The sequence below is a fragment of the Malaclemys terrapin genome, chromosome 6 (genome assembly GCF_027887155.1).
Source record: "Malaclemys terrapin pileata isolate rMalTer1 chromosome 6, rMalTer1.hap1, whole genome shotgun sequence".
Classification (NCBI taxonomy): Eukaryota; Metazoa; Chordata; order Testudines; family Emydidae; genus Malaclemys; species Malaclemys terrapin.
This window is the reverse complement of record NC_071510.1, coordinates 58,021,529-58,040,133: the sequence shown is the minus strand read 5'-3', so window position 1 is coordinate 58,040,133 and position 18,605 is coordinate 58,021,529. Positions and strand designations below refer to the sequence as shown.

The following is an 18,605-nucleotide window of genomic DNA, read 5'->3' as shown; positions in this document are numbered from 1 at the left end:
AAAACTCCCACTGAAGTGTGCAGGAGCAGGTCCATAAGCAGGAATATCAGCTTTATGTGAGATATTATCAAATGTAACACATAAAAATATACTTGGCAGGCTAATAGGCTGCATTTAAATATAGAGTGTATTTATAGCCCCTAAATTACAAAATATGCTGCTTTTCTTTTCCATAGACACCATGTTCTTCGACCTGGCATGAGTTATATGTGACATTGTGTTCTGAAGCTGACCTGCATTCCTTTTAAAACCATTTAATCACACACAGCTGACCAGCATTCCTTTAAAAAAAACACCTAATCAAATGCATTTCAAATACCCAAAACAGTTATTTAATCTCCATATAAGTACGAGTGTGAAATGTGCAGTGTCCAAATATGCCATTTCCTAAGAGCACTGCAATAGTCAAATGTTTCCAAAATAAAACCCTTCTCTTCCTCTCCCTGAATCACACACTCCTCAGTGCACAGACCGTTTTAGAGTGAATTTGAGCAAAGTACTGTTCCACATAACATGGCCTAAATACAAAAACTAGAATTCACTGTAATCAATGTTCAAGCTTCTTTTCACACATCTTAAAAACATACATTTATTTTTTAAAATTAACACTCTTCCACCTTTGGGCAAGTGTACTGAATGAGCTGTGAAATATATGAGAATGCATTATGTTGCAAGGGAATTATCATGGAACACTACTATACTGCCTTTCATCTCCAGGTCACTGGTGCAAACGTAGATCAGATCAGTAGTTACTATCTGAGGTCTGTCTATGGAATACATCAAATGGTGGTCTCAGTTCCGTTCCTAATGGGCCAGGAACTGTGATTAGTGACGTCACTGGAAATTTCAGTATGAAGGCCAAGGAGTGAATGAACATGCAGACTGAACCACCGCTCTCAATTCCTAGAGGTGTTCAATCCAGAATGGGGTTTAGTAACATTAGTGGCACAGTGCAGGGAAGCTTGCATCGCTGCTATCTGTGCTATATTTGTTCTGCGGATAACAGTTACCAGTAATGTCAAACCAGGATTTTTAACACTTTAATTTACTATGCACATCTTTGGGGCTTTTGCAGTGTTGTCTCATCTGAGACAGAAAACCCAAGTCCTGATTTATGTTTGAAATGTAAAAGCATACAGAAAATCTCTCGGGGGCCAGTGAGAAAGATATAGAGCAGGATAAGTTTAAAAGGCAGGCTGGAAAATGTGTGTGAATAGCGATTAAAAAAAAAATCCCAGACACTTCTGAGAAAACACTGCCGAAGACATTAAAATTAAACTATGAAAAAGAGGGGAAAATGCATTTAAAGGAACTTTCACTGCAGCCAAACTATCACTTAGAGTATGGGTAGTGTTTTTCTGTTACATCACACTGAAATCACAACGGTTTAGCCTAGTAAGTTACCACTTGAGAATCTTATAACAAACAATTACTGTAATGTTTAAGTAGAGTGACCACCTGGCCCATGTTTGACAAATATACTATACATTCGGAAGCAGAGGCACAGCTTGTAACTGCACTAACCCTCAATAACATGAAATAAAATATGGTTTTCTAACAGAGGGAGTTAAAATGAGTTTAATGGAAACGTGTTCCATACATTGCAAGGTTGCCACCAACTCCATCTGTATCTACTGGAAGGAAAGCATGATGTGTGCTTTCCAGGTTTTATACTAAGCCAAAAACCAAGGTTTTATTTTAAACAGATGTGAACGAATTAAACCCAATATTTTCAGGTATTTTTAGTGCAATATGATGCCATGTGATTAATACGTTATACCATGAGATGATGTGTGTTTTCACCTTAAAGATAGCTTTTTAGACATTCATTACAAATTGTGCCTGCTGCTGCCAGCAAATTACAGCTCTGCGCCCTATATTGCTACTTTTAGCACATGTTGGTGTTTTTAAAAGGACCCGCTTCTGGAGTGGCGCGTGGTGTGACAGCAGAACCCCCCGAGGGAATTCCGTGAGCAACACAAGGGCACGCGCCTGGCCTTTCCCGTTCTTTCCGTGCTGGAGGGCTCCTGCCAGGCGGCATGGTCCGAAGAAGGCAGGCTTTTCTGCTCAGCCCTCACCCGAGTTGACCCCTCTCAAGGAGCGATCATTGACCCACTTGAGGAGAGGGACATCGAGCCCTAGAACAACAAACACCCCACTAGTTCACCCCGGAAATCTCCCCCCCCCCAGCAGCTCGGGCAGGGGCAATTCCCGGAGGGGGGGGAGGTGAAGGACACAGCGCTCGGCACCCCTCTAGCCCCCGGCTTTGTCCGGTTTCAGCCCCACTCTCCCTAGTGCCCGGGGCAGTGGAGCCGCACGGCCCCTGCGGCGGGGATGGAGTAGGAACGGGGCGCCCCGAGCTGAACCCGGGGTCTCTGTCACGGCGGGTTAGGGAGAAAGTGCAAGAAGCAGGAGCGTGTGCGGGGGGAAGCCAGCGGGAGGCGAGGACGGGGCGGAGCGCGGGCAGCTGCCGGGGCTGCGGGCGGCAGAGGAATGGGTGGGGAGCTCCCGGCACTTAGGCTCGCGGCGGGCAGACTCCAGCGCCTCCGCCCTGCCTGACTCGCCTCCTCCCCGCCCGGCGGCGCCTCGCCCGCTCATCACGTGGCGGCTCTCCCCAGCCCCCCGAATTCCCGGCGTGGGGAATGGCCGCGGCGTGACTGTGACGCAAGCAGCGGGCGGCCGCGTCCCCGAGCTCGCCCGGGCCGCGTTCTGCCGGAGTCCGAGCAGCGGCAGGAGCGGCGCGAACCCCGGCCCGCAGAGCAGCAGCACTTTGGCCGGCAGAGCCCCGGGGTGAGTGAGCGAAAGTTCCCTCGAGCCTGGTCCAGGTAGAGCCCGGGGGGGAAGGGGGCAGCGCAGGCTGCGGCTCCAAGTTTGCATTGGGGGCCCCCCCTCCCTTCCCTCGCCGCGGCGCACGGAGAGGGGGATTCCGGGCATCGCATCCCTTCCGGCAGCGCAGGCAGGGGACGGCGCTGTTTGTCTCCGGGGGAGCAGCGCCTCGCCGGGCAGGGGTTAGGACAGAGCCGGTGTCTCTATAGTAACGCTGCAGCCAAGGGGTTGTTTTAGCAGAGAGATGGTTGACACACAAGAGGCAGCAGCTTCCACCGCTACCTTATGGGGCATCGATGTTCTTCCCCTCTTGGCTGGCATCCTGTCTAGTATTGCCGCTCATTGTGGCTTCCCTTTAACGAGCCACTTGGTGCAAAACGGGCACGGAATAAAGGCAGCATCACATACAGGGGGAGGTGGAGGGTGGGGTGAAACGAATACACAATAGGATAGTGTGGGAAGTGCCTGCTAACACCTCTACCGCCGCCCCGAAATCCAGCATTCAGGACTTGGACATCCTCAGCCACCTCTCTTGCTGGGTTACAGTGTGCTTTGGTTTTGCTGCTTGCTGAAATGTGGCTCCTTTGCTTTCCTCTCCTGGTGACTTTCATCTGCAGGTGGTAAGTGAGGTAAAGGGTTATTGTGGTTGTTGTCGAAATTCCAGGTTGTGTTTATTTTAAATACAAAACAATGAAAAGGGAGAAGAAAAATTAGGAGGACGTTACTGGCAGCCACACAATTTCCACAGGAAATGCTAGCATTCTTTGCTGAACTCTGCTTGCAGAGAAGAAATAGGTTTCAGAAATAACTATTGTTGACAATTTTCAGTGTTCCTTAAACTAAATCCTGAAATATAATAGTCTATTCCTGTGGCATTTTTGGCTTGCCTGTGAATAACTGTTGAAAAAGGAGTACTCCTGTTGTTTCCCTCTTAAAACAAGCAACAGAGCCCTGTATTTCTTATCAGCATATGATTGACAGGTATCTATCAAGGAAGAAAAGCACCAAGCTCTGTAAAGAAAGAGAATGACAGCAGAAATAAAGAGCCTCTTCTCTCCCCTATAAAGTGGAGCCAGCCCAGGGTTCTGTTTTCCAAATGAAATTAGGGTTTTATCTGAGGGATTTAATTAGAGCTAAAGCATATACCGGATGTCAGTTCTCCAAAGTGCCACTGTAAAAATAATTTTCTGTGAAATTTGAAGCAAATGCAAATGTATTTGTGTTCTGTTCTGAGCTCAGACATCTCTTGTGGGAAAATGGTTTTAAACACTGAACATGTTCTACTGGTACGTATTGATAGTTAAAAGAAAATGTAAGAAAAGTTTGCTGTTTTTATACTGTAAGGAAATGTTAGTGGAAACAGCATTTATTTAGTTCTAAGAACAGTAACTATAGCTATCTGATAGAAGGACTGCATCTTAGATTACAGTTAAATTAATTCAAGGCTATTCTAATAACATAGGGTTGAAATTTACAAACTGTTTACTCAAGCTGATATCAGTGGGAGTCCTTGTAGGAGTAAAAACACCGTGGATGAGTAAGAGCTGCAGAGTCAGGCTCTTAGCATATAAATTGGCTCTGAAACATACTAAGGTACGTCTATACTTACCTCTGGGTCCGATGGTAAGCAATCGATCCCGGATCGATCCCGGAAGTGCTCGCCGTTGACGCCGGTACTCCTGCTCCGCGAGAGGAGTACGCGGAGTCGACGGGGGAGCCTGCCTGCCGCATGTGGACCTGCGGTAAGTTCGAACTAAGATAGTGAATAACGTAGCTGAAGTTGCATATCTTAGTTCAAAGTGGGGGGGTTAGTGTGGACCAGCCCTAAGGCTTGATTTCAGTGTTGCCAGCTCATGATATTTGATGTTTGACTTAAAGCCTCAGCACATGGAGACAATTGATTGTAAGCTTAATATATATATATAGAGAGAGAGTTAGGGCTTTGCAACAGAGGCAGTTAATGCGCACTATAAGGGAACCTTTAGTGCACACCAGCAGGATGTACATAGACCAGTTAATGTGCATCACATTAGTGCACTGTGGAAATCAGAAATCACACCCCTGTAGTGCATATTACCCCGCCATGTAAAAAGCCCTAAGTTTGTTTCTAGCCTTATGGTTGCAAAGAAAAGCTTGGAAATATGATCCCAGTGCATCCTAAAGAGTCCAAAAAACAGAAGGCAAATAAAAACAGCCCACATTTTATTAGTCTTTAAAATGTCATGATTTTTAAGCCATGATTTTTGAACATTAGGATTGGCACTACTGTCTCTTGCTTTCTTTGAAGTCACTGGGAGCAGGATCAGATCCTCCAATTGGAAAATAAAAATAATTCCACTTGGTGCAGTTAGGCATGATTCTGCAAACATGTATTTCTCTGGTCAGTCCAATGGCACGAGGTCTAGTTGCAAACCTTTATAGGATCTAAGTCAAGTCAGTAGGAATACTTGAGTAAACAGGCTGAGTACTGAGCAGTATTTAACCCAAAGTATAGAGAAAATATTTTTTTTCATTATTAGCCTTTTTAGTTAGAAAAATGCCATTTGTAATAGAGCTATACAGACAGGCTACTCCTCTTTGCCCAATCATTAACTCAGTCATAACCCAGCAACTAAAAACCTATTTCAGATCTTTATGAATTGCCATGTAAGTCTTCCCTGCCTCTTTGAGCCAGGGAAAGCAGATGTGCCTTGCAGCATGCCCTGAAGGTTTATAAAGTCTAACTGTTCAGAATGAGGGAATGGTAGAGGGCAAGATCCAAAGCTGAGGGACCCTCACAAAGAATCTCTTGCTAGATGCCTTCTTAAATGAGTGGGTTCCAGCTTGGGCACCCCTGCTGATCTCAGCTGTGGCTTTGTGGCAAGTAAGTTAGATATTAGGTAATGCTCTCATGTGAAATAATTGTACAATAGAGTCTGCTCTTTGATATCAGTGATTCTCCTGTAATGGGGAAAAATCGCGAGAGTATGACCTAGTTTCTTTTGGGCTACATTTTGCCTTTAAGGTAAAGAAAGCTCTGTGTAAGGAGTGGTGTGTAGATGCACCTCATCAAATGGACCAGTGGGAGGCACTGTGCTTGAGAGAGGCACCTTTTAGTGGGACAGTGCTTGTTCTGGTTCCTTTTGTGTGCTTTGAGGAGAACTAATTTGCAACACACTCTTATGAGATGCAGCATACCCCCTCATGCTTCCAAACAGATCTGGTCAGTATAAGGTGAATGTAGTAGAGCGATGGCTCAGTTTGCTGCCCATCTCCCCACTTGCTCCAGAGGAAGAAACATTTTAGGTGATCCACTGAGCATCAGGAGCAGTGATCCAGGAGGCACTAACATGGTACATACAGGGAGGGAAGAACCTTGGTTTTCTCTATGAGCTAAGCATAATCTAGCCCTTTGATTTTTACTCTGACCTGAAATAGAGGCTTGCTGGCATGCAGTTATTTTAATAAAGTCTTTATAATGAACCAGAGCTACCAACATTTTGCTGTATATAATTCAGAATACTTAAGTATTTAACACAGCATGAAATAATCATTTTCACTGTCAAGATGAAAAATATGTCAAAAAGTATTTGAGAAGTGTTGTATCTTGAATGAAATGTGAAAACAAGTAGACTGACATAGTAAAGGGAGCTTGGAGCCGGCCAGTGGTGGTGTTGGTGTTTTGCCAGATACAAGGTATTTCTTTGTCAAAGGAGTAAGGGATGGTTCACATGGCCGAAGAAGTGGGTATTCATCCATGAAAGCTCATGCTCCTATACGTCTGTTAGTCTGTAAGGTGCCACAGGACTCTTTGCGGCTTTTATGGAGCAGGTGCATCATTAAAAACACAAGGGAATAATCCTGCAACAACAGGACTGTTGTCACTATTAAAATAGGATACATGCATCAGATACACTATTGATCCTGGTGTCACAGAGGAGTTCTTGCTGGTGGGGAGAAACAGGCACATAAATATTCTGTGGAATTTCTATCTGTCTTGTAATTTCATCTTCAAATATAAAGTTACCAGTGATATACAATATAAAGAAGCTACAGTTACCAAAAATAGCTGATACGCATTTCGACTTTCACAGGTTGGTTAGTACGGAGATCATCCTTTGCTGTGCACAAGTCTTATTCTTGTTTTTTAAAGAACAGTTTAAGAAGTACCTAAATGCACCAAATTTGTGTTCAAAATAGTTTTGTAAACAACACTATTATGTTTTTAACAGCATTTTGTATTTTTCTATATTTAATTTTAAGATGTAAATAGGTTATTCTAAATTGTTCCTTTATCAATATTTCCCCCTCTCTCACATGGGTTCATGTTAGTTGTTTTCTTGTCCATGCTAGACTGTTGGCCTTTTCTCTTTATCTATAGAAAGGGGAAAAATTGTTATTCTAAACAAATTTAGACTAACTTCAATCAAATGCTATTATTGATGCTGTTGTATATTCAGATATTGTTCTTAAAGCATATTCTTTAATTAAGCTGAGTACTAACATATCATTTTGGAAACTCATGTTTTGAGCACTGGATACAATATAATATTTGTGCTTGTTGCTAGGACCTGAGCAAAAACTGTTCTTGTGTTACAGAAAGGAATGACCAGGAAGTGGATGTATGCTTAACACCATTATTTGATTTATTTTTACTTAAAACACATTTAAAATGAGATGTAAATGCATTTTACAATGGCTAGTAAAAAAAACAAATTTGAGTTTATACTATATCTTTGAACGTGGTGCATGTTTTCGCCTAGCTACAGTAGAATTGCGATAACCTGGACTTCTTGGTTAGTGCTCAATATGTTTGAATTAATAGGTGTTCTGATAATAGGAGTCAATCAACAGAGACAGTATAACAGGGAAACATGTTGGCAGTTCATTAGAAGAAGGGGGGGAGAGAGAATCAGCTATTGAGTATCCTGTTGTATAGCACTTGTGTTACATAGCACCAGGATGAAATGTTTGACTAAAGTAATTAGGTTGGCATAAACTACATGATGGTTGTTTATTAATTTTTTTCTCATGTATCCTTTTTGTTACCTGTGCACAGCATATTAAGTGATCCTTAGGAAAAGGGGAACTGACTTTTAAATTATAATATGATGAGGGTAATTGATGGTTTAACATTCTGGCTATTAGAAAGACACCCGGCAAAGTGGCTAGCCCCACAAATTGGCCTACCTTTGTAATTGCACGCTATTATAAGTCTTATCTTCAGGAATGTCTACATCCATTTAGTTTGCAAACCAGTTTTTCTTGCTGCACCCAGAAGTCTAAAAAATAATTACATGTATGATATATTGTTAAAAAGGTAAATGGAGCAGTTCATACATTATAGGTAGGGTACATTTTAGTTGCGGGTATTTTTACTAAAAGTCATGGACAGGTCACAGGCAGTAAACAAAAATTCATGGCCCGTGACCCGTCCATGACTTTTACTAAAAATACCCCTGACTAAAACTTGGCGGCGGGGGGACAGGCTTGGGAGGGTAGCCCTGGGGGTACTGCGGGTGCTGGGGGGACACAGCCCATGGGGGCGCTGTGGGTGTGTTGGCCTGGGGTGGCGCCGCAGGTGCTGGGGAGGGGAGCGCAGCTGGGGTGGGGGAGGAAGCTTGGGTGCTGGAGAAGGGTTGGTAGGGCTGGGGCAGGCTCCCTACCTAGCTCCTGGGAAGCGGCGACCCCTGCTCCTAGCTCTATGTGCTGCTTCCTCTCCACCCCAAGCCCCAGTTCTGCAGCTCCCATTGGCTGGGTACGCGGCCAATGGGAGCTGCGGGGGCGGAGGCAGCACATGGAGCTAGGAGCTGAGGGAGGGGAGTTCCTGTCACCCTTCCAGGGAGCCCCCACCAGGTAAGCATTGCCCTACACCCCAGCCCTGAGCTCCCCCACATCCAAACTCCTGCTGCTGAGGGGCAGGGTTGGGGGGCCCGAGACTGCCCCAGCAGTGGCCAGTGCACCTGGCCCACCAGCTGCTGGAGATGTTCAGGCGGCCCCCGTGCCAGGCGCACTGGCCACTACAGAAGTCACGGAATCTGTGACCTCCGTGACAAACACGGAGCCTTAATTATAGGATAAGAGGCTGTGCATATGCTTTTATTTGTTTAATGTTAGTCTATCAAGTTGTACTTTTGCTAATTTGTTGATGTTGTTTATTAATTTCTGGAAGCAAGATGGTTCTGTTTACAAATAATTTTAATGAAAAGATTCGTGAAAATAAGATCTTCAGGGGTCTGACCATCACAAGGATTAGTATGAGGCTACAAAGTCTTATACCTGTTGGTTTTGAATATAAATCTGGTTTTTGTCAATTAATTGTCCATTACTACCAAAAGCAGTAGTTGTCTCATAACCATTCGGTAGCCATTGTGAAAAGCATTGGTGGTGTCAGTTTAATTCCAAGCAGATAGATTTTCACATCAAAACTGGCACCTTGAAACTGATATTCTCATTAGAATAAATCAAAGATTACATGGGCATAAATAATGAACTACCAACTCTCCACCGAGAAGTAGTGCCGGAGGGTCTTAGCATATTAGCAAATGGTATATTGAAATTTGTACTGTGATTTCCCATGTTGTACCCAATTTGTGGATAAATTGACCTGCAGTCTATCTACATGGCTGATCGTTTCATTTAAAATCAGTTATTCCTCTTACTCTAGGGGCCCCTTCAAACCATCCTCCAAGCTCCCATGGTTTCTCTTCTCCAAACCACTTCTGTGGACCTTAGTAGTGCTACGGGAGCTCTCCCATAACCGTTTACCAGAGAGTAAGAGCTGAGACAAGGGCTTCTGTGCACCTGCAGTTCACTTTTGAACATGCATTTAAGTTAGACAAGCATGCTTGAGCAGTGCACTTTTGGTGTGCATGTTGGCTGTGATTCAGCAAAGCACTTAAACACACGAGTCTCTGTTCAGCAAAGCACTAGAGCATGTGCTTAATTTTAAACATGCATAAATTCCTTTAGTCACATGTTTTCCCAACTGAAATAAGATGTACAGGAATTGGGCTTTCTGTCAGCCAAGCCAGCTGGCATCCTCAGCCCACAGGATGGTAGTCCCATTCCTCAATACAATAAAGTCATGGTAGTAGTTTGTAGAAAGGTGGATTTAAAATCTGCAGTAGTAGTTTCTGGATTATGGGATTCTTTGGTGAGGGGAACTAAAAAAGTCTGTGGCGAATTCAGGTAAATTTAAAAAATAGTTGGTATTAGTTATTAAATAAAGCTTTGGGTGTGGGGGAGGTATTGTAGACTGTGACAGCTGTTGAGGTTTTTGGCATCTAAGGAGGCATGAGAGATGGGTTTTGGTACCCATGATGCAGGAGAGGCTTTGGGTAGCTCTTTTTTTCTTCCCAGTTTTAGGCCAATGCAAAAATAAGTTTGGAGTGAGAGGTCATGAATTCAGCAGCCTCTGCCAACAACTAGCTGCCCCACAGTATACCGTTCCAGGCTCTGCTACTGCAGCCAACAGGGATGGATAAATATGTTACTGATAGTTTGATGTTTCTATTAAAATTATCGGCATTGCAATAGTTGTTACTAGTGTGGCTGCTTACATTATTCTGAGTTAACACCCAATGAAGTTGAATGGGAACATTTCACATCTCTCTTAGGGCATGTCTTCACTAGCAACGTTAAAGCGCTTCCGTGGCAGTGCTTTAACATGTCTATGTATACATGGCACCAGCTCTCCCAGTGCTATAAAATAACCCACCTCCACGAGGGAAGTAGCTCCCAGTGCTGGGAGCCAGGCGCTGACGCACTGTCTACACTGCCAGTTTACAGCGTTGAAACTTGCAGCACTCGGGGGTATTTTTTCACACCACTGAGCGAGAAAGTTGCAGCGCTGTAAAGTGGCAGTGTAAACAAGGACGTAGTATTATTGCATTATGCTCCCTACAGTCTTTGAAAACTGTGCCAGTGTACATTTGATTCCTGTATGGAAATTTTTCTTCAAAACCATAAGGGCTAAAGACTTTTTTTTACATAAAAGTTTAGAACCTGGAGTACAATTATGCAGCAGTTTCAAAAAGGGCAATTATGTGGCTATTTATGAGGGAACATAAATACATGGTCTTGACTAAAGCAATGACTTCAACTATACTGAAAGAACCTGTATTTATCTCATTTTATAGAAATATTTGTTATCTTTTTGCGTATATCAGGAAAGAGACCCACATTATAAAGAGCTGTGTTGTTGTCAGTCAAATTCTCTATTATTAAAGTGTCCCATATTATTAACGCTGGTATTTTGTTAAAAAATATGGTATTTAGATATGCTGCTGTTTAAGACACTTCTTTATGGCAATAATATTTGACATTAATAGGTCATACACCAAAATTTGATATGGAGGTATTTGTAATGGAAATAAGTTTGCTCTTCTCCCATTAAAAAAAAAAACCAAATGTAATTTAAGAAAGTTGAGGCAGAAACCATAGTTTCTAAGGATGAGGATGAAACAGAAAAAAGGTGAGCTTGTGTAAATGTTCCATGAGCCACAACAATATATTATGCAAAGACTATGGTGATAAATCAAAAATTAAGAAATAGGATGCAACAAAATGTGTTTCTGTGAAATAACACATGCTTTGGCGACAGAACGTGAAGCTGAGCTTTTCAGGCTGGTGGAGTGTCACAGCTTATTTATATGCCAAGATAAAAATATTCTCTTTAGATCAGGGGTTCTCAAACTGGGGGTCGGGACCCCTCAGAGGGTCGAGAGGTCATTACATGGGGAGTTGCAAGCTGTCAACCTCCACCCCAAACCTGCTTGCCTCCAGCATTTATAATGGTGTTAAATATATAAAAAACTGTGTTTAATTTATTGGGGGGGGGAGTCACACTCCGAGGCTTGCAATGTGAAAGGGGTCACCAGTAAAAAAGTTTGAGACCCACTGCTTTAGATAAATGACTAAATAGAAATAAATTCCATTATTCAAATTGCAGTTGTGGTTAAAAAAAAGTGACTGTAAAAATGTTACCTTAATCCTTCCATTACCTGCTGCTCAAGGAAAAATAGCAGCACCGTTTAGTGGATTAACTAGGAGCAAGGAATTCCTAATGCTGGCTCTGACTCTTTGATGTCAAATAAATCTTTGTCTCAGTTTACCCATTAGTAAAATGGAGAAAACCTGACCAGTGTACTGAATTTACTCATTATAAAGGGTGCTAATAGCAACATCTGTTTCCAATGTGGGGAGCTGATAGAGACCTAACACTTAGTTGTCTAACACTTTCCATTAGAAATGACTCTTGCAACCCTGTCTTGAGAAGCTCTAACACCTCCATTGTTTGCAGTTTGGATCATTTAAGTTCAGCAGGAACAAAGCACTGAGGTCTTTCTTTGGCCCATGAAATATATCTCATGAACAAAGTCCTTCTTTGGCCCATGAAATTCCATTCAAGTTTGGCTGATGCTTAAATTTTTGAAAATTGCTATTTTCTTTCTGTTGCATTGTCAGCAGAATTTTGGCAGCATGTCAAAATAATAACTGAATATGAACAATGAAATAATAACTGAATATGAACTGAATAATGAAAGGCCAGCCCCCTGCAGCAGCACACACTGCACTGTGATCCCTGGAAGCAAGACAGTCTCCCCAGGAAGAAGTTGTAAAGAGTTGGAGATGGTCCATAGTTAGGAACTGGTACTTTGTGACCTACATTCAGTTTCCTGCTCTGCCTCAGATTTCCTCTGTGATCATGGTCAAATCTCTTACGGCCAGATTTACAAAGGTATTTAGGTACCTAAACATGTAGATAAGCATCTACTGGGTTTTTCAATAGTGCCTAAGTAGGTTAGGCCACTGAACATCTATCTGCATCTTTAGGTGCCTAAACCCCTTTTTAAATCTGGTCCTCAGCCTCTCTCTCTGTACCTCTGTTCCCCATTTGTAAAATAGAAATATAGCATTCCTCTTCCTAATAGGAGTGTTGTGAGGATTAAATGCATTGAAGATTGTCAGATACTCAGATATGCTACAGTAATGGGGATCTTGTAAGTACCCTAAATAAATAAGATAGAGTGGAGGAGAGAGAACTGGGCTGGGCTCCCCCCAACAATCTTTTCCTCTGGAGGTGCTAGGTGGGTAAGAAGCTCCCCCACTTCCTGGAACAAGGGAAGAGAGATGGCCAGACCAGGCTCCCCTCCCAGACTCAGCAAGTCACCTCAGCAATCCATTCCACCCCACTCCCGGGGGAATGGCCTTTTGCTGCCAGCTAATGTAGTTAGTCCTATATTTCAAGTCATGCTAAGGTTAAGGGAACAAATTTTATACATGGAACTCTTGTTACAGTTGCATTTTTTTTTTTTTTACCTTTTTCTTTAAAAAAAAACAACTAGGAAATCACATACAGAATTTTTAAAGTACTGTCATTTAGGTTACAAAGTCAAATACTGGAAAGATAGGAAATGCCAGAATTAAGCCTGTGGCCCCATAATTCAGACCCTTTGTGTGTATACATTGCAATAAAGTCTTCAATCTGCCTATTTCAGTGCACAGGCTGCACAATGCTCATATAATGAATCAGGGTTGGGTGGTGGACAAAATTGTAAGCTGTCATGGGATAAAAGGGAAGGTCCTATCATGGATCAGTAACTGGTTAAAAGATAGAAACAAGGAGTAGAAATAAATGGTCGGTTTTCAGAACGGAGAAGGGTAAATAGTGGTGTCCCTCAAGGGTCTGTAGTAGGACCAGTACTGTTCAAAATATTCATAAATGATCTTGGAAAAGGGGTTAACAGTGAGGTGGTAGAATTTGCAGATGATACAAAACTACTCAAGATAACAGTTAAGTCCCAGGCAGACTGTGAAGAGCTACAAAAGGATCTCTCAAAACTGGGTGACTGGGCAACAAAGTGGCAGATGAAATTTAATGTTGATAAATGCAAAGTAATGCACATTGGAAAGCATAATCCCAACGATATATATAAAAGGATGAGGTTGAAATTAGCTGTTACCACTCAAGAAAGAGATCTTGGAGTCATTGTGGAGTGTTCTCTGAAAATATTCACTCAATGTGCAACTGAAGTCAAAAAAGCTAACAGAATGTTAGGAATCATTAGGAAAGGGATAGATAATACCGAAAATGACATATTGCCTCTATATAAATCCATAGTATGCTCACATCTTGAATACAGTATGTAGATCTGGTCGCCTCATCTCAAAAAAGGTATACTGGAATGGGAAAAGGTACATAAAAGGGCAACAATAATGATTAGGGATATGGAACAGCTTCCATATGAGGAGAGATTAATAAGACTGGGGCTTTTCAGCTTGGAAAAGAGACGACTAAGGGGGGGATACAATAGAGGTCTATAAAATCATGACTGGTGTGGAGAAAGTAAATAAGGAAGTTATTTACTCCTTCTCATAACACAAGAACTAAGGGTCACCAAATGAAATTAATAGGCAGGAGGTTTAAAACAAACCAATGGAAGTATTTCTTCACACAATGCACAGTCAACCTGTGGAACTCTTTGCCAGAGGATGTTGTGAAGGCCAAGACTATAACAGAGTTTAAAAAAGAACTAGATAAGTTCTTGGAAGATAGGTTCATTAATGGCTAGTAGCCAGTATGGGCAGGCATGCAAAACCATGCTCTGAAATATCCTTAGCCTCTGTTTGTCAGAAACTGGGATGGGCAACAGGGGATGGATCACTTGATGATTACCGGTTCTGTTCATTCCCTCTGGGGCACCTGGCATTGGCCACTGTTGGAAGACAGAATACTGGGCTAGATGGACCATTGGTCTGACCCAATATGGCTGTTCTTATATAGGATCCTTGCCTCATTTGTTCTCTAAATTAGAAAGTCTTTGGATTGTAAGGCAGGGGGCTGTAGGAAGAGAAGGAGTGGTTAAGACAGACAAATACCACATGGGACAGCTCAGTTCTATCTGTGCCTCTCTTACAGTTTTCCTATGTGATGCTGAACAAGTAACTAAAGCCAGAATTTTGGCAGGTGGCTAATTGTGTATCCTTCGTTTTCTGAGTGCCCAAGTTGAGCCATTTGGGGCCTAATGTACAGAAGTGCTGCTGAGTACCCTGGCAATGGTTAAGTGCAGGTCTGGTGATATGGGCAGAAGATGGGGAGTCATGATGTCCTGAGCACTGATCTGTGTCTGACAGTGATTCTTTTGTCTCTTTGTCTGAGTTTCTCCATTTGTAAAATGAGATTTATAATCCCCTTCTATTTTGTAGTTTAAATAAATTCATTAATGCTTTTAAGGTATTCAGATATTATAGTGAGGACACTAATAAAGGCAACGAGGAAGTGAATTATTTTGCATTCATTGCTGCAGATGGATGGGGTGCAGTAAATGAGGCAGAAGCTACTACTTGAAGGATGAGGAGAAACGTTTCTAAACAGTGGCCCTATTCCCTGAGTACTCGCCTGCTTGTGCACTGAACGAGGCAGGGGTCCTGTGGAAAAAATAGCATGTGATGTGTAATTAAGACTGTTTCTTAATGTATATGCACAAGGGGCTGAATTAAGAAAGCACACGCAACATGAATTCAGCCATTTTCGAACTTTCTAGTGTTTGACTTCAAAACCGAGACAAAGTTCTTCTAACGAAATTTAAAAAAATATAATTGTTTTGAGATTCTCTAATGGAAGGCAAAAAAGTAGAAATGATTATTATTTTATTTAAGTCATGTCTGCTGTCTGCTCAAAACAAATTTGTGTGTTTGTTTTTAACACTAGCAACACTATAAAGCCAGTATACTGTAGCTGCAGAAGTACAAATTACATTCTCTTTTTCATTAATATAATTAAAAATTTCAGGTAAGCTGTGATTCCAGAAGGCCACATTCTGATTTCAGTTATATAGGTGTAAATCTGGAGTAATTCCAGAGAGGTCAGTGGAATTATTCCAGATAGGGATGAAAAAGTTTAGCTGGTTAACTGGCAAGCATCAGTCTTATCGATTTTGGTTAACGATTAAACTCTGCTCCTGCCCTGCACCCAGGATTCCGCTGCCGCCCCATACCCGGCATCCTGTTTAACCGATAGAATTTTAATAGGTTAGACTGTTACTATTTTTAAACCCTATTTACATCCCTAATTCCAGACTCCTACTGAGTGCAGAAACTATCTCATTATTTTTTTATCTCATTTATTATTTTTGATGATGTCTTAAAATTAACTGAAAATAACAATATTTAACTTTTTAAGCACTCCTGCAAACTCTCATACACATCCCTCTCATAGAAGGTGGTGTATAAGGCTGGTCATTTATTTATCATGACAAAAAATGACTGTCATCATTTTAAATTAATAAAAGTCATAGCATATAGTATTGCATATAATATATAATTGTTTTGGAAATTATGAGAAAGTTTAGATATATTTTACTTTGAAATACATTGTTTAATATTTTTTAATAATATTTAATTACTTTGGACATATGGTGTCAAATTTGTAAAAGTTAATCGAGCAATCTCACTGGGTAGTGGGTGGGTCTAAGTGACAAAGATTTTTAAAAAGCCCTAAAAGTCATGGGTGGTTTGGGGTTGTGGTTTTGTTTGGTTGGTTGTTTTTGTTTTTGTTTTTTTTTGGGGGGGGGGGAGGGCTCGGGGCTCCAAGACCATGATATGCATAGATTTACAACCTTTATAATGTGCCTCCATTCTTGTGTACTGCTAGCTTCTCACAAATGCTTTTGACCACACTGCAAATAAATCTTACTAGCATCATTAGTAAGTTTCACTTGCAATGCAATGATGTTTCTCTTTTTCCTTTGTTTATTAGAGTTTGCCAAATGATACTTACAGATGTCACCTGTAATTTTCATTTTGCAGATGGCAGAGCTGGCAGACTATAATGGACTAGGTTGTTCAAGTCAGAAAAAGGAGTATGCAAAAGCAGAGGAATTGGTAATAACAACATGGCAGGACAGGGAAAGAAGGATGATACAACAGATGGGACAATATGGAAAGAGAATGGTTCCAGCTGACATTCAGTGCTTTTACATGCGAGCAAGGAGATACAGATGATTTTACACAAATTATGGATAAATTTGGGAGATACTGTAACACCTGGAGATATGTTACTTAGGAGAGACATTATTTTAAATTAATAATTAATGGTAATATGAAGCAAAAATCATCTCAGCATTAGATATAGGACATGCATTTTTGGCAAGCAAATTTAAATGAGTTAAGCTCTAAATTAATAACTTTTAAATCACTGTTTTAATGTTGCAATTGTAAGTGAATGGCATTTGGCATTAATTCTGTTCCCAAGATATTTTAAAAAGTAATCACACAAACCATTGCGGGATTACAAGACATTGAAATTCTAATGGATGATTATTTAATTTGGCTCAGGGAACTTAGAGAACACAATGAAAGATTTTGGGAAATGTTGCAGAAGTACCTCTCTGTGAACTTAAAAAAAAAAAACCAACCAATCCAGGCCTCAGCAGTAGCTATTTGTATTTGATATGAATTGAGCAAAGATATTTTAATTATTGAATCAGTTAAAATAAAAGTTCTAGTTCAAATATCCATTGCACAATGTAAAATGTATCTACGGAGACTTCCAGATCTGATTATGGTCAGTAAGAGAATTGCTGAATAAGGACATTGTCTCGTATTGGGAAGACAGTCAGAAACAGACATTTTATTAATTAAATCACCATTTCAAAACATTTCAGTTATAATTACAGTATTTACCTGAACTTTTTACATTGTTAAGGCTACAGTTTTGGCATGGAATTTTTTGGTAAATTTTATGGAAGAGGTGCGCGGGGAAAAAACACTAAGTCACAGAAAGGTCAGCAAATAATGTAAAAAGAAGAACAGGAGTACTTGTGGCACCTTAGAGACTAACAAATTTATTAGAGCATAAGCTTTCGTGGACTACAGCCCACGAAACTTCACAAGTGGGCTGTAGTCCACGAAAGCTTATGCTCTAATAAATTTGTTAGTCTCTAAGGTGCCACAAGTACTCCTGTTCTTCTTTTTGCGGATACAGACTAACACGGCTGCTACTCTGAAACCAGCAAATAATGTAGTTTTCACTACATCAGTATACCCACAAGCATAGTGGGGGGTGCTGAAAGATGAGGCCGAGGGTAGGGAATTGGCAAGAAAGCTGTATTGACCCTGCATTGGTGGCTCCTGTCCCAGAGGGCTGGGCATGGGTTATGTACGTTCATCAACCATTCAGGAGGCATGGTGTAACTGACACTTTACAATATGTTGTATTTCATCTAGAACAAGTAATGTTTGATGTAAAGAGTAATGGCTTATGGTAGAATCACACTAATTTTGGAAATTATAAATGTGAACCAAGAATCCTTTAGCATTCAAACAGTTAATTTCCTCTCCGTTTTTTGACTGTACATTTAAATATTCACACAAGCTTCTATTGTTTCATTGCTTACATTAACAGGGTACAGTTTATGTCAGATAATTTAGGAGCACTGTAAGTTGATCTCCTGATTATCATCTAGTAGCTTGCCTTCCGTTTTAAGGAAAAGGAATAAGCAGTGGCTTTTATGTGGAGTTCACTGTATTTCAGTTGCTAGTAATCTTTGAAATAATGAAGTGAACTACAGATAATCTTGACATGAAATAGTACAGCATTTTATGTTTCTCTTTCAGTGTTCCAAGCAACCATGACTTGATCCATATAAGTCTTTTGTTCACTCTCAAATCTGAGTTTAATGGAGGATTTACAGAAATATTGGACAGCACAAGTATTTGTGTATGATTGATGCAGTGTTCTGTATATATCGTATAGTTCTGCATTATAAATTATTTGGTGTTTTAGTATTAAAAAC

The 18,605-nt window shown here is 41.2% G+C and overlaps 1 protein-coding gene across 3 annotated transcripts in view; it reads left to right on the top strand.

The window, feature by feature from the left end:
- Window positions 1–2,702: 2,702 nt before the first annotated feature.
- The window catches only part of SNCAIP (synuclein alpha interacting protein), a 102,860-nt gene continuing 86,957 nt past the window's right edge, over window positions 2,703–18,605 (top strand). For 2 of the 3 annotated variants that reach the window (XM_054033049.1, XM_054033051.1), the window contains exon 1: window positions 2,703–2,790. The gene's annotated coding sequence lies outside the window, so the exon portion shown is untranslated. Of the gene's footprint in view, window positions 2,791–3,354; window positions 3,447–18,605 lie in introns of those variants that run through there. The other variant, XM_054033050.1, reaches the window with a different exon arrangement.